This window comes from Elephantulus edwardii, unplaced genomic scaffold (assembly GCF_000299155.1).
Source record: "Elephantulus edwardii isolate Elephantulus edwardi_28Jun2011 unplaced genomic scaffold, EleEdw1.0 scaffold00041, whole genome shotgun sequence".
In the NCBI taxonomy this organism is placed as follows: Eukaryota; Metazoa; Chordata; class Mammalia; order Macroscelidea; family Macroscelididae; genus Elephantulus; species Elephantulus edwardii.
The window spans coordinates 16,815,046-16,837,244 of NW_006399791.1; positions in this window are offsets into that span (position 1 = coordinate 16,815,046).

The following is a 22,199-nucleotide window of genomic DNA, read 5'->3' on the forward strand; positions in this document are numbered from 1 at the left end:
AATTCTATTGGCCAGGATTTTATTCAGTATTTTTACATCTATGTTCATCAGAGATATTGGCCTATAGTTTTCTATTTTGGTGGTGTACTTTCCTGGCCTTAGTATCAAGTATATGTTTACTTCATACAATGAATCTGGGAGAATTCCATCTTTCTCTATTTCCTGAAATAGTCTATGTAGAATTGGTGACAATTCCTCTTTGAATGTTTGATAAAATTCACTAGTAAAACCATCTGGTCCAGGGCTTTTTTGGTCAGAAGTTGTTGTATGTATTACCTTTTCAATTTCTTCTTTTGTAATGGGTCTGTTTAGATGTTCCATTTCAGTTTCTGTTAGTTTAGGTAGGTTGTAGATGTTCAATTTCAGTTTCTGTTAGTTTAGGTAGGTTGTGCATTTCTAGGTATTTGTCCATTGCCTCTAGGTTTTCATATTTTTTGTGTATAATTTTTCATAATACTCTAATGTTAGCTTTTTTATTTTCATTGTTTTGTTTTGGTTTTTTGATGTTGAGCTTCAGTACATACTGGAGACGGCAGTCCTTGACCTTCTGCAGCAAACACTCCAGATCCTCCTCTGTTTCAGCAAGCAAGGTTATGCAATCCACATAACGGAGGCTGTTGATGTGTCTTCTTCAAATACTAATGCCACAATCCTACTCATAAAATCCAGCCTCTGTTCTGCATATATATTGAAAAAGTATGGAAACAGAATACATCTATGATACACTCCTCTACTGATTTTGATTCTTCTCAAGGTCAGCCACAGTTTGTTGTGATCCACACAGTCAAATGCCTTTGCATGGTCAATGAAACATATATAGACATTCCTCCGAACTCTTTGCTTTCAGCCAAGATCCATCTGACATTGACAATAATGTCTCCCATGCCACCGCCTCTTCTAAACCCAGCTTGTGTTTCTGGCTCTTCTCTGTCAATGAATGGTTCCAGCAGTTTTTCCGATAATCTTTAGTAGGAATCTACTTGAATGTGATATCAGTGATATGGTTTGATAATTTCCACACTCTTATCAGGTCACACTTTTTTGGAATGGGAACAAATATGGATCTCTTCCAGTCAGTTGGCCAGGTAGTTGTCCTCCATATTTTTTGGCACAACTTGGTGAGCACATCCAGGGAAGCATCTATCTGCTGAAATATGCCAATATTTCATCAATTCTTAGAGCCTTGTTTATTGTCAACTTCATCAGAGGAGTTTGAACCTCCTCTTTCATCATCATTGCCTCTTTATTATATGTTACTTCACAAAATATTTCTGTGTCAGGCAATTCTTTTTGATGTAGCAATTCCATTTATTTCTTCTATCTTCTTTTAATGCTTCCTGGATCATTCCACATCCTGCCCGTATTCCTTTAGTATTTCAGCTTGAGGCTTAAACTTGTTCCATTCCTTCAGCTTAAGAAATGCCAATTGAGTTTGGCACTTTTGGTTTTCTGACTCAAGCTTTTTGTGCATTTTATTATAATACTTTTGTCTTCCCGGGCTGCCCTTTTAAGTCTTCTGTTTAGCTCCTTAATTTCCTCATTCCTTCCCTTTTCTTTGGCTTCTCAGTGCTCTAATGCAATATTTAGAGTCTCTACTGACATCTATATTGATCTTTTCTTCCTCCTCTATCTTTCCAATGGCCTCTTGCTTTCTTTATGAACGATATTCTTGATATCCTCCAAAAGTTCATCTGGTCTACATTCATTAGTTTTCAAGGCCCCAAACATGTTCCTGAGGTGATTTTTAAATTCAGATGGCATACACTCAAGGTCAGAATTTGGTTCTTGTGGATTTGATTTAGTTTTATTTGGCTTTAGTTTGAACTTTCATATGAAAAGTTAATGGTCTCTTCCACCATCAGCTCCTGGTCTCATTATCACAGTTGATATTGAGCTTCTCCAACAATTCTTTCCACAGATATGTTGAGCTCATTCCTGTGTATAACTATTAATATTATTTTCTGAGTATTTAGACATGATTAGCCATAATATGACATATTGTTAAGTGATATCTAGTCAGAACCATCGGAATAAAGTCATAGCTGACCCTCCCGTGGATATTTCAGAGACAATAAATTGAATGGGAGAATAATGTTCATCTTTCTCCTGAGGAGTAGTTGATGGATTCAAACTGCATATCTTTGGGTTGACAGCACAATTCCTTGTCCACTGCGCCATTAAGGTCACTATGAATCATAATTGACTCAATGGCACCTAACAAGTCACAATTTCTTCCCTCGACTCTTCTCCTTACTATCTTCAGTTTGAACCCCTTTTATATATTGAACATTCTATTCTTATACCATAATTTCAGGCAAATTAACTATGTGGAAGAGACTTTCTTCATGCCAGCTGTTTATCCTTTGAAATCTATATCTCAATATACATTATCCATTATTAGCAATCAATGACCTATTTGTCAGTTTGTTGTATAGTGGTGGTTTGTGTGGTGTTGAAAATTGCTACTAAACCATTAGTTAGGCGCCCATGCTGTGCAGGTTTCAGAGTCACATACAGATTGAAACAGACTCAGTGAGAAAGGCCTGGTGATATACTTCTGTAAAGTAGCCAGTGAAACCTTATGGATCATGGCAGAACTTTGACTCACTTACTTTAGTGACGTTACCATGAAGGATCTATTTCTGCAGAAACACATCATGTTAGATGAAGTAGAAGACCAGCTGTGGTGTGGGAGAGCCCTCACTAAGACAGCTTCATGCAGTGGACACAGGATGACCTCATACATGCTGGTCATGTTGAGGATGACTCAGAACTGGGCAGGGCTCTGTTGTGGCTAAGGTTGCTTTCAACTCGATAACAGCTTACGATTATTATCAAGTCAATAAAACCAATATTCATCATCCTCCAAACTTCCCACTTATTAATCATGAGAAAAGGATTTCATACAATAATAGCAAAGTCATTGATAATTGTGTGAAAATTAAACTCATGAAAATGGAAACTAACAGTGAGAATGTGACAATTCTTAGAGATTGAGGATAAAAAGAGTTAGAAAGGCAGAGCAGGGTTTAGTTATCCCAACATTCCGTGTGTGGCAATTTTAAATGTTTTGAATATACTATATGATTTCATGGGTCAGTAAGTAACCAGACAAAACCTCAAGCAAATGAACTCTTTTCTTTCACTGCCACAGTATGTGACAGTCAAAAAACATCCTTTTGTTAAAATTATGCAAAGTCTAGGCACAAACATTACTGACATGGCAGATGCAAATGGAGAAAATAAGATGCTATGTTATGGAATTACTAGCAAATCTCCACTCTTCCTTCATATCAATCTTTGTTTTTATAACCTGTGCTATGCAGGTGCGGTATCATTGGTGATATTATTACCCCTCTGCATGTTGAAAACAATTGCCCTCTGCGCAGTCAGAGCCAAGGAACATTCCTTATTGCTCTAAAAGCATCCATGCTACTAAGCATTGCCCTGGAAGAAAGCAAGCATGTGACAGTGCCAAGAATTGTTCAGCACGTTCCCAAGTACTTCTCCCCAGATCTGTGCGCTGATGGGCCTCATCCCTGAGGAAGGCATCTGTGCAGGCACCACGTGGAGCCCGTCATGGCCAGACGCACCCCAGCTATTTCCGGACCAAGAGTGTGTGACTGACAAATTCTTATGCTGGATGTGTTACCACACATCACAGAAAAACTGAGTGCTCCATCTGCATTGACTTTGTGCTCTGAAATCTCAGGCTGCAGCACTGGGTAAGATACACATTTATTCTCTGAGACAGCTTGTTATGGAGAACAATTGGCTGCAGTAGAGGTCAAAGCCAAAGACGAGGTGTGATGTTTGATACACCAGTAGATAATGAGCTGACAAAAGAGAAGTAGTTTCATTAACTGGTATCTCAAAGATCCTTCTTGAGGATTTCTTTATTTATAGATGCAAAAGCCAGATCACAGTTAAAAATAAACCGGTTAGATGGGAGCATTAGGTTAAACTGGCAAGGATAAGATAACATTATGTAATATGACTCACACTGTCAATAGCGTCCTTTGAGCCAGCCAAGGGCTCCTTTATAGATGATATTAATATTTATTATGTATTATACATAATCTTGGTAGGGAAATCTTCAGATTACCATGACATTTTTTCCAACAAGATGTCTAATCCCTACGGAAATAAAATTATATTATTATATCAGTAATACATGAAGTTGTCTGAAGTTTTATATTCGACACCTGTTTAAGAGTCAATGTAGCATCATCTCTTCTACCAGTTGTCAACAGAAGTTCCTGAGCTAAGGATCTGTCTGGTTTCATTGGCCTTAGAGGAGTCTAGAGGTTAGTGATGGTTCAGTGGTAGAATTCTTACCTCCTATACGGAGCTCTTTTTTTATTGTTCTTTGTCAATTTTTTCTTCTCAGCATAATAGATAATATCATAGTCTGATTAAAAGTGGTCAATGTTAGTCCATTCCAACTCAGTAATGCTTAAAATGTCAATCTCTGTGTGTTCCATTACATTTTGACAACTTCTAATTTTTCTACATTCATACTTCATATATTCCACAGTCCAATTATTAATGGGTTTTTACAGCTGCTTTTCCTCATTTTAACTGTTTTAGTCTAAGTATACTACCTCTAATACTATAGCCACCAGTGGTACGCTATTCACAGGATTTTCGAAAGCCTCTCAGTCAGAAGTGGATGGCCAATCCTGGTTATGAGTCTGTCTTAAACCTCTCCAAAGCACAGGAAAGAAAAGATGTCAGTTTGAAGACTAAGGTGCGCCTGATTCAAGCCATTGTTTTTCAATCACTTGATATGCATCTGAAAGTTAGGCAATGAACAAAGATGACAGAAGAAGTATTGATACTTTTGAGTTGTAGTGCTAGAGAATAGTGCTGAATATCTCATGGATTGCCGAAAGGACAAATAAGAATGTCTTGTGCAGAAAAAGTGCAGCCAGCCTGCTCCTTGGAGGCAAGACTAGTGAAAGTTGGTCTGATATACTCGGGGCATTATTAGAAAGGGCCAGTCCTTAGAAAAGAACATCTTGCTTAGAAAGGTGGAAGATTAAAGAAGGAGAAAGCCCTCAAGGAGATGGATTGACATAGGGATTGTAACAATGGACTCAAGTGTGTAAGAGATGATGAGGATGGCACAGGCGAGGGCAGGCTTCAGACCCACTATTCATAGGGTCGCTATGAGTCATAGTCTACTCAACAGCACTTAACAATAGCAACAACATAGGAAGCGCTGGTGGCCAAGTGGTAAAGTTATACTGCCAATCCAATGGCAAACAGTTCAAATCCATTAACCATTCCATGGAAGCAAGATGTACAATCTCCTCCCATGTGATTTCCAGCTTCTGAAAACCAGCTGGAAGATTAACTAATAGTTAGCTTCCAACTCGACAGGACATACAACACCAACAATACCAATATATGGAAGATTCAGTTTGGATTCCCAGATATTGAACCTTATGTACAGGTCCCTTTTACCTGTCAGTGGAGTGTAAGTTGTTATAACTGTGGAGAAATTTCAGCAGGATGTTCAGACTGAGGCAGACTAGGAGAAAAGGCCTAGGGATCTGCTTCCAAAAAGCAGTAAGTGAAAAACTATGGCATGAAGTAAAGAGACAAGATGGCAGAGAACAAAGAAAATGGGATTGAATCAGCAGATCTTATTCCTTTGCCATATGAGACTTTTACAAACTCCCTGAGCTCTCAGAATCTTGGTTTTCTTACCTGCAATACAAACAAAAAAAACAGACCACACATACAAAGCTAATGAAAACATCCACTGACACAGTGGATGTCCAATCACATGATATATTCCAAGGAGATGTAGAAGAAGGAGCAATATTTTGTAAAATACTATATAACTTTTGTGGACTAGAGAGCATTATGCTGAGTGACATATCTCAGTCACAGGAGGACAAATACTGTTAAGGCCACTATTGTGAAATTAACAGGATGATTGAGTAAGATATGTATAAATATTCAAAATATAAAGGAGAAAATGCAGCCAGGAAAAAGGAGAATGTGGAGGGAAATTCACTGGCATAGCAGAGGTCAGTGGGTGGAGAGTAATGGAAAGATTAAATGGGGCATAGAGCAATGATAATTGTTTTTATGAAATATATGTAAATGATTGTATAAAACAAATTACATATACAAACATGATGTGGTTGATTATAAGCAAACCAATAATTTTATTTTTTACAAAATGGAATAAAAATAAGAAGTAGAAGTTGAGAGGAATTTTAAAGTTTACAGAATTGAAAGAAATTTAGAAAACAGAATTCGAGTATTTATCAAAACTTCTGTTTGTTAACTGCAAGATTTCAAAAAGCATTACATTTATTTGTGTAGATCTTCACTGAAAATCAATATTAAATAATGATTGACTGGGGATAAAATTAATATTAAGTATATTTGGGGCTTTATGTAGGTAAAGCGACTCAATTTGTAGTTTGATTCAACACGGAGGCAGCATTAATATTTATCTGCAGATAATCCAAAGCCATTATTTTTATAGTTGCCTAAAATAACATATGACTTTGAAAGGCACGTGGGAAATCAGACTGGTTAATAATCTCCTGCCTGTGGTATGTGGGCTGACTAAGCGATGCTGCAGCTCCAGTGGACAACAGGGCAAAGGAATCAGTGGACAGGGAGGAGCAGGAAGATCCCTTATGACAAGAACATAATGGCAAGAAAATTAATAAAGTGAACTACTTTCTCCCTAAAGCATTTACAGCTGAGTCAGCTCTGCTTCGTGACAACCCCATGTGCGGCAGCATTGAGCTGTGCTCTGTAAGAGTTTCCATAACTTTTTTTTTCAGGAGACCACCAGACCTTTCTTTTAAATAATTTTTGGAACCTTGGAACCTCAAACCTTTCCATTAGAAGCTGAGCACATAAATAATTGACATCACCCAGGAAAATGTTAACATCTATAAAATCATACTAAGTTTCCCTTGGTGAACTTTCCTTAGAACAAACGAATCAGTCTTGAAGGTAGTGCAACTACAATGCTCCTCAGAGGCAAGTGACATGAAACCTCATCACTCTCACTCACTCTGGGCATATTCTCCGAAGGAAACTATACTCAGAGGGAGACTTCATGCTCAGAAAAGGAAGAGGGTCAGAGAAAAGAAGACCCTCAGCACAATGAATTGATATAGCAACAATGGACGTAAGCAAGACAGAGGTTGTAAGGATTACACAGAATAGGGCAAGGTTCAGATCTGTTCTCCTTGGGCCACTATGAGTCACAGTAGATGCAAGTGCACCTAACAACAAGTTTGCCTAACATTCCTATGAACCTTTGGTGTTTGGAGGCAGTTGCCTAATGGTACCCACTGTAGACATATCTCAATAGGGCAAACTACTCCCTAATCCTTCCTGAATCTTTCAACACAGTTTAGAATAAGACAAGTCACAGAATTGTTTCAAGATCAATGCATCTCTGAAATAAGATGCAAAATTAGTTATTTATATGTGTTTATGTGTGTTCTCTGGAAGCAGGAGTGGCATCCACTTCTGAAATGGCTTGCCTCCAGAAACTCTATGTATGAACAGTGCTCAGGCCGTTCATTCATAGGGTCGCTATGAGTCATCTATGACTTGATGGCACCTAACAACAACATGTGTGTTCTTGCGTGTATGAATTTATATGTGTGTACAAATGTGTACAAAACGTGTGTGTAAGCATGTACAAGCAGGAGTGGGAGGGTATGCATTTGCGTGCGTGTGTGTGTGTGTGTGTGAGAGAGAGAGAGAGAGAGAGGGAAAATATTCTAGGGAAAAATAAAACTTTCACTTGATTTTCAGAAAAATCTCAATTCCAAAGAAAGTATGATTCAAAGAACTATTTTTATGGGCCTCCCAGCTTGTGGTGCTTTAACAAAACAGTGAGAGAATGGACAAATAGAAAGCACAGTGGAAATGGTTGCTTAAAATAAAGAAATGAAATCTTAGAAGCCATTCGAAGCTAAACTTCAGAGAGGAGAGAGTCCTACCAAGTTTTTCACAGGTTAAACTAAACTCAAATCCATTCCATTCATTGTTGGTGCCACAGTTAGGAAGGACCTTGATCCATTAGAAGTAAATAAAAATTCAAAACTCAAAAGTCCTTGGCATTGAGTGAGAACTAACACACAGCTGGCACTCCAGTAGAATTTCAGAAATGTCCTAATCAATGGAGAAAAGATTGAAATTGTCAGTGATTTCACCTTGCTTGAATCCACAATCCTTGGCACCAGCAGTCAAGAAATTCAAGAAGTATTGTTTTGAATAACTCAGGTTAGCAGCTTGCTTTTGTTTCTACCTGTTTCATTTTACCCAGGAGGTCAGAATAGATTCCCCAGCAGAATGTAATAACAATAAACTCTACCCTGAAATCATTGCTTTGTTTAAAAGTCAATCTCGTTACACATTTAGATCTATGAATGATTCCTGTACAACCTATGATTAGCTCCAAAGGTTTGATAATAGTGTTATTCTCACAGAGAAAACTTTCCAACCTTCAGGTTACAAGTGCTGTCCAATCTATAAGGTAACCACTGATGGAGTGAGACTCTGGTTCATTGTCTCTTTCAGCTGTATTCTCACTTCTTCAAGAAAGCTCTGATGGCCTATATAGTCCAGAAAATTCACCTTGCTAATCCAAAGGCCACATTCCACTCCAGTGTCTCCTTCTTGGTGGTAACAAAGTCCCTTATCTGCTCTGGGGTTGGTCCTCTTTAAAATCACAGATGGCAAAGCTAAATAGCCCACTTGTTAGGGTTTTATACACCTTATTCACATGGTTCCAATTCCTCTACCTATGGTGTCACACACTTTGTATGTATTCTTGACAAACTCTCCAATTCCTTTGATTGGCCATTAAACATACCAAGTAGTTTTGGTAGATATTACAAGACCATACCTAGAAAATCAGATAAAGCCATTCTTACATAGTACCCTATGTGTATTTCTTTAGTCAAATGCATGCAATTAGGATGATTTCTCTAATTTTCAGTGAGTGCTAACAGTGTTTAACAGGGAGCTTTGGTAGGAGATTCCGCAGAGAGCTGTGATGCTAACCTAAATGTCACACCACTCTGGAAGTTTGAATCCACCAGCAGAGCTTTGGGTGAAAGATGGACAATCCACCAGCAGAGTTTTGGATGAAAGATGGACAATCCACCAGCAGAGTTTTGGATGAAAGATGGACAATCTCTAGTCGTACAATTTATAGCCTGCAGAACTCAAGGGAGGGACAGATATGAATAGTGTCCAACACAACAACAATGAAGTTTGCCTCTTTGCTTTCTTACTTCTTCAGGCAAGAAGCCACCCCATTGCACACCCTCTGCACCCAGGTAGTACCCAGTACCTTCAAGACTGCCCTTCTGCACATGAAGGGCTTCTCACTTGTCCTGTGTGTGTGTGTGTGTGTGTGTGTGTGTGTGTGTGTGTGTGTTCAGTTTTTTTAGGAAACATCAAGCTGCCTTCCAGATTGGTTTCACCACGTTACAATCCCATGTCAATGCATGAGCGCTTCAACCTCTTAACATCCACGGCCAGGGAGGCTTATGTAACTAGTCTTCGGGGCCGGGGGGAAAGGAGGAACAAGGCTTTAACCTAAAGAAGTGAAAAGAACCCTGAAAAAGATGCAGGAGAGAATTTCAAGGAGTTTAGGTCTTCTTCTGAGTGAACTCCTATCTAGTGGTGGTGTTGTTTTGTGTGGTTGAGTTGATTCCAACTCAGGGCAATCTTTTATATGACAGAATGTGACACAGCCAGATCCTGTGCCCCTGTCATAATCACTGATGAGCTTGGGCCATAATGTCACTTCATCTCATTGAGCATCTTCTTTAGTATCCCACAAATGATGTCTTCTTCCAGGGACTGGTCCTCTTGGTAGTAAATCCAAAGCACATAGAACAAAGTCTCATCCTTTTGAAGGGCATCCTTCCTTCTGGAGAGCGTTTTCCAAGAAAGCTTTGGTAGGTTCTTCTCTAATTTGGGTGGAACTCTTCCCTTTCAATTTGATGTAGGAGACTCAGCAGCATCATTGGGAGTCGGCTAGTTGTAGTGTGAGTCTCTACCCACTGCTTCCTGGATGAGTGGCTCAGACCACTCTTACCCGCTAGCTGCATCTAGGCTTTCTCAACTGAGAAAAAGAATTCTACTTCTTGCTGCCATGAAGTCAATTCTGTCTCATAGGGACTTCATCTGCAGCATGGAACTGTGTTTCATTGTATTTTCCAATCGGTGACTTCTCAGAAGTAGATCAACAGGCTTGTCTTCCAAAGTGCATCTGGCTGGCTTTGAACCACTAATATTTTGGCTAGTACTTGAAGCCCGTGTCACCCACAGGCGCCAAATGTAAAATAGGGGACAGGAAATACTAAAGCGGGGAAACTGTGTAAGATAGTTCAACAGTGTCAGATAAAACACTTAAACGTAGTTTCTGTATTAGTTATCTATTGTGGCATGACAAATTACCTCAGATCTTGGTATCTTAAAACAACAACATTTATTCATTCACAGTATCCATGGCTCAGACGTCCTGGTGGGTCTGGAACCTCTGGCCCTGAGTCTCTCATGAGACTGTAGTCAATGTGTCAGGTAGCGCAGGGCCTTCCAGTCTCAGGATTGAGGCGTGTTTCTCTTCCAAGCTCCTCCAGTGGCCGTGGACAGGATTTACTTCCATGGGTTATTAGATTGAAGATGCCAATTTGCCACAGATGTTGCCCAGAGACTATCCTCAGTTCTTTTCCATGTGGCCCTCTCTAACATGTCTCGGTGCTTCATCTAAAGGAGCAAAACAAAGCAAGACCAGAGAGGAAGAGAGATTGAGAGAGAAGTTACAGGGTTTTACAGCTTAATTTCAAATGTGATGTCCTTCTAGAGGCAAGCCACCTCAGCAGGAGACCCAGCACAAGGTGATGTCAGTGTTTATCTACCACAGCTGAATTGAGCCCAGTTGTTTATGGGTAAAACCAACCAAAAATCAAGCCAGATGCCATTGAGCTGTCTTTGATTCATGACAACCCCAGGTGCATCAGGGTAGAATTCTTCTCTATAGGATTTTCAGCAACTGATTCTTATTTTTTTAAGTGGATAACTAGACATATCTTCTGAAGCATCATTTAGTAAAATTGAACCACCAGCCTTTTGGTTTGCAGTAGATTGTTAACCATTGGCACCACTCAGGGATACCTGTTCATAAACAAGGAACATATATTCATATAGACTTGGACCAGGAGACAGTCATCAGAACAGGAAACACTGCATGGTTCAAAATTGGGAAGGTTGTATGCCAGGGATGTGTCTTATCTCCATACCTTTTCAATCTTTATGCAGAACAGATTATCCTGGAGGCTGGGCTCTATGAGGAGAAATGTGGCATCAGTATTGGAGAAAGACACATCAACAATCGGTGTTATGCAGATTATACACCCTGCTGGCCAAAACTGAGGAGGACCTGAAGCACTTGCTACAGAAGGTCTTTGGAGAAGGAAATTGTGCTTGGGAGGGTAGAGGGACAGCCTAAGAGAAGAATACCCTGGATGAGATGGATTTAGTCAATGTCTGGGGTAATGGGGGTAGGTGTGTCAAAGACAGTAAGATTGGCACAGGATAGAGCAGGGTTTAGAGCTGTTGTACATAGTGGCGCTATGTGTTGTTCTCTATGGCACATAACAACAACAGCCTTCTTCAGAGCCAGGGGAAATGAACAAGTCTTTTCACCTGTATGCATTTTAAATATAGTTACATCTTTCTTTTCCAAATGACAGGAAAGTCATCTTTGTCATCACTGTGTGCACACAAAATAAAAATTATTGATAAAGTAGCTGTTTATCTCCAAGTAGTTATTAAAAACACAGCTATCTTAAGATTACATGCCACTGCATTTAGCCTGAATGCTCACTTCAATCAGAACTAAGGCTTATTGTTAAAGACCAGGGAAAATACACTTTAACTACACTTGCAAAATACACTATAATCTACATAGCAGCTCTCAGTCATTGCTCAGTCAAAGCTACTCATGTACCGTTGCTCATTGTCCCTTTAAATACCACTCCCTTGCTCTTTGCGGGAAAGGAGATGATGTATATTTCTAATTATAACTGACCAGGCGCTTCCACACTCTATTTGGTTCCCTGCAGGTTAGACTATTTGCCAGTATCTATTTAACTGTAGCAGTAACAGAGGAGGGAGGGAAATCCCAAGTCTAATCAGCTAGAAATTCTTTGGCTCTCTCCATTTTTCACTTTAGTGAATTGATATTTTTGCACGTGAGGTTTTCTTTATAGATGAGGAGGAAGCAAGGCTGGGAGAAATTGATACTAAAAATAGAGCAAAGTTCCGGACTGTCACTCTCTAGCATTCATGAAAGATTCTGGCCTTTTATTATGACTTAGAGTTGACACCATCCCTCCATGCATCAAGTATGTGACAGAACCTTCACAGCACCCTGGATAGATCTGAGCGGCTACCGGGACTGGCAGCTGTTGAAAGGTTTCATTTTCTTTCTGCCTATCAGGTTAAGGCACCGCATGCTAAGCCAAGGAAACTGAGGAGAGTCCAATCATCTGCTCTGAAACCCCAAACCACTCCTCACAACCCCTGCCTCAAAGGTCACACTGTACGGTCAAAGGCTATCTGTGAGGTAACTTACTAATTTAAATCACAGAATGAACTACTGAAAAGAGAACTTCTTATAGTCAAGAAGTTCAATTTTTATTGAGAGTGTTTCTACTGGTGACTCTAATGCAAAATTTCTGTAATAATGGTTTGTTGTTATGTGCCATTGAGTCACCTGCAACTCATAGCAACACTACGCATAATAGCTCTGAACCATGCCCTATTCTGAGACAATCTCAGTGTCTCTTACACACTTACACCCATTACCCCAGTTACTGAGTTTAATTCATCTCATCCAGAGTCTTCCTCTCCTGGACTATCTCTCTACCCTTCCAAGCATGCTCTTCTTTACCAAGGACTCGTCGCTCACGGCAACATGCTTAAACTATGTGAGATGAAGTTTCAAAATCCTTGCCTCCAAGGAGCAGCTTGGTTTCGCCCTCTCCAAGACAGACCTGTTTGTTCTCTTGACAGTCTATGATATGTTCAATACTCTTCTCCAGCACCACAGGTCAAAGGCATCGATTCTTCTTTGATCATCCTTAGATATAATTCCTAAATCATTCAAATCATGCAGTTATAAGAAGAATATATATATTTTTAGGAATTGTTGGCTTTCCCTGTATCATGCATAACCTGTACTCAGAGAAATTATGAGATGAGCAATCAGAAAGGAAAGGAAAGTTGTCTGAGGACTCCCCACATCTAACACTCTGTTGATGCTTTATTCGTAACATTTCATCTCATTCTTGCCATCATCCTTTCAGGTAGATACATACAGCCACATTTTCATATTTAAGCAGCATGAGGCTAAACAAAGCCAAATAATTCTGAGGTCGCATGGTATTGATAGCTGGCACTGAGTCAATTGAAGCTCCGGAGGGCCTGTGTACAACAGAACAAAAGTATCCCAGTCCCACGCCATCTTCACAGTCATTCATGTGCTCAGGTTCACTGTCACAGCTTGAGACCCAACAATATCCTGTTGTGATTCCTAAGATTTTTTCCCCCCATTAGTTGACTTTTGGAACTAGATCATCATATCTTTATACCTAGGTTACCTTAGTTTGGAAACACTTCTGAACTCTAGGTAACTCTATCGACATTTGATATACCAGTAGCATAGCTTCTAGCATCACAGCAACACACAAGTACAGAAACTGACACATGAGTGGTGGGAAATCACTGACTGAAATGGATATTTCAATCCTACTCACATGATCTTCAAAGTACTAACTTTCTGGGTTATTGGAACTTAAGTTCTGGCCGGGAAACAGTGAAGGCACAGGATGGGCAGTACTGTAGCTGTTCTTCTGAAGAGGGTTGTATCACTCTATGATTTAAAGCCAAAATCTAAGTTAAGGAATGCATAGTTAAGGGTAACATATCTGCCAGACAAAGTCAAGTGTTCCGTGGCTGAACAAATGCAGTGTATGAGACACAAACAAGGTAGAGGACTCCAGGGAGGTGAAAAGAAACAAGGAGCGAGCTGTCCAACATCAAGAATAGCAACTGTTTGGAAACTGAGGTGCAGGACAGAGATCTGGGCAGATAAATGACCCAGGATTGAATCACTGGACGAGAGCCTCAATACTGGGGAAGGACCTCCCCCAAGGCTGCCTTGATGCTGAGGGTTAAGCACACATCCCAGTACTCCTGAGCATTCAGATCCGGGATAAGGCTGAGCCCAGGGTCTATGTTAGCGTATGTCACCAGAATGAGAGAGCTGCAAACACTGGAGAGAAGTATGAGCCGTAGATACTGCAAAGTTCATGGCAAGACCTGCATGTGACAGAAACTGACGAGATTCCGACCATTTTCCATAGTCAGTCAGCCAGCACAGCACTCACTCAGTCATTACATACTTTTGGCAGCTACAATTCTTTCATTTATTGAAAATGTGGTGCTTTTTTACTACTTATCACACTATGTTCTGCTCTAGGGATTCAATGACAAAAGCCAAGTTCTCTGTGAGGTGTCCTGGGAAATAAGGAGGTAAGACAGACAGGAACTTTTCCTCAAGAAGTGGACAGTCCGGTAGAGAGCCATACATTGAAACAGCCCTAGTATCAGATCACATCCAACAAGGGCCCCAGTGGACGAGAGCAGAAGCAACTCTGGAAAATTATCAAGCTTTCCAAGGGCATGGATAAGGAAGAAGGTGGCTCCTCAGCTGACTTGCTGAGATTTCAGGGAATGCATGAGCATGGCCATTAGTATGAGGAACAGAACGGGACCAAGGAGATGAGGCTACAGCACTGGACTTCAAATCTGGGTGACATCTGTTCCTTTTCAGAACTTTAGCATTTGCCATTCTCTGATCGGTCCTGTGCAATCAGGGAAGCAAAGCTTCCTGCTCACATCAGACATTAAAATATCACTTCCTGTTCTTGTTTTTCCAGTGTCAAACTCTCTTCTCAAAGGCCATTCACAAACCAGTCTTCTGCCTTCAAGTTCCCAGGGTTAAATCTTACTCTCATTTGACTTGAGCGTGGGGTACCAGTAGCTAGAATTGGCCGGTCTCTCTTTATGAAAGCAGGTGTGCCTTTCATTGTCAAATAGCAAATCTCCAAAAAGATTAGACAGAAAGCCAATCTTGTACCTTCAATCATATTTGAAAAAGACTAGCGAAGCTTGTTATTATCTTGAAGGAAGTTCTTTGTAACTAAATGCACATTCAGAACATAAATAATCCTGCCCTATTTGTCTTTTCTGAGCATGAATTTTGAACTCTGAAGAGAGCAGGTTTCCTTCTTCCCTTTCAATTTCTTTGTTCTTGATATGTACTTTCATGGGAGCTCCTCCTGAAACCAGGGTCAGTTCTGGTGGACTTCATACCGCTCATCCAAGGTCATGGCTTTCTGGTAATTCAAATCCACTAATGGGCCCTAGGGAGAAAGACGGAGAATCTTCTGTGCATTTACAGCCTCGGAAACACAATGGAGGGCCAGCTGTATGTCAGTTCTGACTCATTGGCAATGAGCCTCCTGAAGCCACCACTCTCTTTAAATTATATGAGAACATTGAAAGCAGAGATCTTTTCTTAAAATAACTCATCTTCCTACAAAGTGTTTAACAATGATCTCTTAGTGAGGTTTCATTTCCAGACAATGGTTTGAAATTGTCTCACTTGACTCTGTAATGAACCTGTCTGGTTCTGTGACAACTTAGATGTGCTGAAGGGCCAGAAAATTTGTGGGGTTTGTTCTTTGCCAGCACACAGGATGCTTCATAGTAAGTCAACCCGTCTGTGATTTAGGCATCTGTGAACCAACTCTAAGTACTAGAAGCCTGATGTTATTGTTGTTATGTGCCATCCAGTCATCTGAGACTCATTGTTTGTTGTTGTTATGTGCCGTCGAGTCGTTTCCGACTCATAGCGACCCTATGCACAACAGCCCTAAACCCTGCTCTATCCTGCGCCAACCACACCACCTCTGACACACCCATCCCGATAACCCCAGTCACTGAATCGATCCATCTCATAGAGGGTCTTCCCCTCCTGCGCTGTCCCTCCACCCTCCCAAGCATGATGTCCCTCTCCAAGGACCCATCCCTCCTGGAAACATGTCCAAAGTATGTCAGACGAAGCCCCAGAATCCTTGCCTCCAAGGAGTAGCTTGGTTTAATCCTCTCCAAGATGAATCTGTTTGTTTTCCTGGCAGTCCATGGTACATTCAGTACCCTTCTCCAGCACCACAGCTCAAAAGCATCCACTCTCCTTCTGTCCTCCCTAGTCATTGTCCAACTCTCTGATGCATAACAAGCGATTGCAAAGATGATGGCCTCTATCAGGCGCACCTTAGTCTCCACAGAGACACTGTTGCTCCTGAGTATCTTTGAGAGGTCCCTAACAGCAGACTTTCCCATTGCGATACGCTTTTTGATTTCCTGACTGCTGGTGCCAAGAGTGTTGACTGTGGAGCCGAACAAACTGAAGCTGTGAACACTCTCAATCTCTTCGTCATCCATCCTCACACTCATAGTGACCATATTATAGTAGTTCTGAACCCTGCCCAATTGTCAGACAATCTCACTGTCTCTGACATACCTACTCTCATTACCCCGGTCACTGAGTCAATCCATTTCATCCAGGGTCTTTCCCTCCAGCACTGTCTCTCTACTCTTTCAAGCATGGTGTCCTTTGCCAAGGACTAGTCCCTCTTTGCAACATGTTCAAAGTATATGAGACAGAGCTTCAAAATCCTTGGCTTCAAGAACCAGCTTGGTTTCACTCTCTCTAGGACAGATCTCTTTGTTCTCTTAATAATTCAGTACACGGTGTATTCAGTACTCTTCTCCAGAACCACAGCTCAAGGGCATTGATTCTTCTGTCATCATTAGTCATTGTCCAGCTCTTTAATGCAGAGCAAGTAATTGCAAAGATCATGGCTTGGATTCAGTACACCTTAGTCTCTAGACTGACTGATATCATTGCTCTTCAGCACTCTAGAGAGGTCCCTGACAGCAGATTTTCTCAAGGCAATTCATCTTTTGATTTCCTGACTGCTGGTGCCAGGAGTATTGATTGTGGGACCTGATTAAGCCGAAATTGTTAACAACCTCAATCTTTTCTCCATCTGTCATGGTGTTGCCTATTGGCCTGTGGTAAGAACCTTTGTTTTCTTGACGTTCAGCGTTAATCTATATGGAAAACTGCCATTGTACATTTTGGTCCCAATTACCTTTCTTCAATAAAATGGAGCAGCATTAACATAAGAAAAAGAGAAATGACCCGTAAGTCAGGCTGGCTGAGCTCAAATATCACCTTTGGTAATTACTAGCTACGTGGGCAAATTACTGAACTTAACCTCTTCGAAGGCCCTGTTTATCTTTATAATGAGATTAACAGTACCTATTTCAGAAAGTTGTGAATATGAAATGAGTTTGGATTAAAGTAGGCCCTTAGCAAATGATAGCTATAAATGAAATTCCATTTTTTCATTTCAGAATGTTAATGAAAATGATTTTTAAGAAGAATCAAACCCAAACTTTTTCGTTGAATGATGTAGAGCATATGAAATGATAATTGGCTAATTAAAAAGCTGACTTGAGCTTTGACACACCTCAATGTAAAATGCTTATGCACATATGCTTATTACACATGCAGGCCCGAGATAGCTAAGGATGCACGTGTGTTCACATGCTCATGCCCTAGGTTTCAAATTAATCACAGATGTGGTTAGTATTTGGTTCTAGCATTACTTCCCAGTCCTTTCTCATTAATTTTACTTCCTGATAAGGCAACACTTCTGTGGTTTAGGCCTCTGTGAATCAACTCTGGGTGCTAGAGGCCTAGAGTTGTACATTTTGATTGTAACTGAATAATGACTTATCCAATGCGGTTTTACTAGCATTGGCTTTAACATTCACCTCATGATTGACATAGAGATAGACAAATGTAAGAGGTCTGAAGGTCCAACAAGGGGACTGAATTGCTTGCTAATGATATAAATAAGGTAAAAGTATGTTTTTAGTGAGAACATGCAAACAAAGTGTGTAGATTACTAATGACAGCTTGTCCATCTTGCCAGGCTAAAAATGGGCTGGTTCAGAGGCAGAAAATGTGATTTTCACTATCATCAAGCAAGAAAAAGCAGGTCATAGTGTCTTTCCTTTTGGACCGGAGGTTCTTGAGCTAGATTGAAACCCAGACCAGACCAGCAATAATAGCAGCATCAGAGATGGGGAGAGCCAGTGACATAAATGAAACAGAGCTTAACTAGAGCTGTTGCCCCAAGGAGCCAGAGGTGAGAGTGCCCACCTTGGCTAATGACAGACAGATTGGGCATAGTGGCCATAGTTGGCAGTACCAAAAGAGCTTTGTAATACTGATACACAGCCTTGAGGCAGCATTCAAAGAGGCTCAAGGTTAGAGGATCTATGAGCATGCCTGAGAAACTGTCCTGACTGAAGGATTGTATCTTAGTGGTTTATAACCTGAAGTGTAAACTGTTAACTTCCCTAAAAAACCCGCATAATCATTAAGCTGGCGTATGAGTTCTATGCGGTCATTGCAAAAGATGGTTACTGTATGCCATTGAGTCAGAAGTGACTCATAGCTGGTTCTCCAGTGTGTTTTCAGAGGCAATAAATCTCACAGGAAGAGACTTCCCATCTTTCTCCCAAGCAGCAGATGATGAATTCAAACCTTGTTCCTTTGGGTTGGCAACACAACTTCCTACCATTGAGCCACCAAATCTCCCTTCCAATGGATTAGCAGCCCAGTGACAGCAGTGAGAGCATATGGAGGGACAAATATTGTTAGAATTGATGGAACAATATGTGCGAACATGAAGGCATGTCTGACCTCATAGGGATCTGCTTTGTGCTGTTAATATTGTGAGGAAAATCTGTTTCCTGTTGTGGTGTTAGTGGGTCAGAGGAAGATGGGCTCATGCTGACTGTACTGTTTTAACTCTAATAAATTATCATTGCTAAATGGAATTAGCGATGTTGTGTCTTGTTATTGTAAACATACCTGCTTGTTAAAAGTTTCCCCATGGATCCTAAACTCAGTATTATCTGTGCCAAATCAGAATCCTCACTTGGTTCCACTGGTTGCCACAAGGAAAAAACAGTTCTTTGACGGAATTAACATACCCCTTCAGGATTTGCTGCAATCCTCAAACAAGACAAGGAGCGCCATGCCCAGCTCTGTACTTTCAGAGGTAAGAAACATCTGCCAGGCCTCTAGGGTTATATCTACACCCAGTGTTTCTGACATATTTGGCTAACTAGATTATATCACTAATCAAGTTTCATTATAATTATTTGTGCACCTGTCTTTAATCTTTTTAGGATTAAGAGGGGGTTTCTGGGTTTTGTTTTTGTGAGGGTTTTTTTAACATATGAATTGTATTGTATTAATTTCTGCATTCCTAAGTATGTCTTGTGTGTCTGCTAGGATATACTTGATTGCATGGATGAATGAATGAATAGGTGACTATTTAGAAGAATGGATGAATATATGGAAGGATCATGGATTGATCCTTGATCTGAGGTCAGTCAAGTATTTATCCTTTTCTTAAAGACTGTTAATTATTAATTTTGGATGCTGGGTTAATTATTTGATCATCAATTGCAAGTGGTTCTTTTGTTTCTTTAATTTTTATTTTATATTGGTTTGCTCACAAAGTTAATAGATATTGTGTTTCACACTATTCTTCACTCACTTTGTGTTTCATGCAATCATTTCCACGCATTAGTTTATAAAATTAATCACTATTGAACTATGCCATCATTGCCCTGTAATTTCAGGTCCTTGCTAGATCTTTCCCTCTCTCCACCCACCAAATTGTGCAATCCTGTGATTTTGCCATTACCCATCCTCACCTCTCTGCTCCCACCCCTTTATCCCTGGGATCCCCATACATGTTTTACTAGTTATCCTTCTATTTTTACAATAACAGTCTTATGCAATATTTATCCTTGTGAAACTGAGTTAGCACACTCAGCATAATGTTCTACAGTCTCTCCCAATTTATGTAGTATTTTTTCCTAAATAATTGCTTCTAAGTGTTGCATAATATTCCATTGTGTGAATGTATCACAATTTCTCAATCCATTCAGTTGTGGTTGGACATTTGGGTTGTTTCTATATTCTTGCGATGATGAATAATCATTGGTTTACAAATCTCTGTTTGTGTCTCAGTTCTAATTTCCTTGGCCTATATTCCTAGTAGTGGAATAGCTGGTTCGTACATCCTGAGCCAAATCCTTATATATCTTAGCTTACTATAAGGCTAGGGAGTTCTGGTGGCGTAACTGATAAGCAGTTGTGCTACCATCGTAAAGGCAGTACTTCTCCGTTTCAAATCCACTATCATCTACAAAGGAGAAAGATGGACAGTCTCCTCCAGTGTGATTTACAGCCTTTGAAACCCCACCTGAGTGTCAGTAATGAGTAGGCTCTGACTTGTTGGCCATTGGCTATTCTCACTGCTATCTTTTACTGTTGGTACTAGCAGTTGGGAAATCAAGAAATCAGTATTGCATTGAGCAAGTCTGCTGTCAAGAACCTTGCCAAAATGATGAAGAACTATAATGTTAGTTTGAAGATGTAAGTGCACCTGCTTTAGGCCATGGTCTTCAGAGAGCTAGACAATGAATAAGGATGACAGAAGAATTAATGCCTTTGAGTTGTGGTGTTATAAAAGAGTACTGAATATCTCATGGACTACCAAAAAAAAAAAAAACCCCAAACACACAACCAGATATATCTTGGGAAAAATGCAACCAAAGTGTTCCTTGGCAGTAAAAATGGGAACCTTTGTCTCTTATACTTTGGACATGTAGCAAGATGGGGTGATCTATTTCTTGGAAAGGGACATCATACTTGGAAAGCAAAGAAATGGAAGACCTCCAATGAAATAGATTGACAGTGACTTCAGCGATGGATACTCGTGTGTCAGAGATGATGATGATGATGATGGCACGGGATTAGGGCAAGGTGCAGGTTGCCTACTCCAAGCATTTCTATAAATCACACTGGACTGAAAGGCACAAAACAACAACAATAACCACTCCTATTTTCTACCTCCTCCATCCCAACACCATTACTGCCTCTGACTATTTCCCTTTCTGTATCTCTTTCCAGACTTTATTTTGGTCTGATGGAGCTCAGAATAAACTAGTTATGTAGGTGTTCCCAGGAGGCACTGAAAGGCCTAGAAATGAACACCTTATCTAATCAATATGTAAACATCTGAGGGGATTAGCACCTTTAAAGCCATTCCCTGACTCTCTGCTAGCACACTTCATAAACAGAAATGAGGTCCTCTCTTACTTCCCTCTTTTCTCCTTCCCAGTGGTTACAGCTCAGGTCCTTTCCTCTCTTCTGCACCTTGTCCTGGCTTCTGAGGGTCCAGTTAGACATTTCAGTTCCCAGGATGAGGAAATGTGCTGGCTGGAAAATCCCATGCCCATGGAGATTTCTGTCTCAAGAAAGCACCAACCCTTATTCAGATTTGTTAGCTGCCAGAATTTTCCAGAACCTAAGTGACTTAAGAGACATTGCCTTTGACTGGCTTTTTCTTCCACTCATTTGGTGTACAAAAATCAGCACAGAACCAAGTAACGACTCTCCCAGCATCTGAGATCAATGCCATGGGCATCCCATTGTTATGATTAGTATTAGCCTACTGCTTGCTGCAGGGTACTTTAGAACGCATTTTCAGCTATCTCTCAATGGCCACCAGATGGTGACCAGAAGTCCTTGCCTCAAGTGCCATTTCGGCAGCAGCTGCTAGTCATACCAGAGGGAACCATTCACTGAGTGTCTCTGGATCCCCAACATCTCTGCAGTCTTGCAATTAGGAGGGCCCTGATCTGAAAGTGGAGTTAGTGCTTTTAATTCTCATTCTCTTCATTCTGATTCTTCAGAAGAAGAAAGAGGACAGCAGCTTCATGTGATCAGTTTCAGAAGGTATTGCTTCCTTCTGTGTTGGAAAGTAGCAATGGAAGAGCTGAAATATCATACACTTTTGTATGGACTGAGGCTCAATGTCAAGAAGACAAAGATTCTCACCACTGGACCAACTGGCAGTGTCAGGATGGATGACGAAGAGATTGAGAGTGTTCACAGC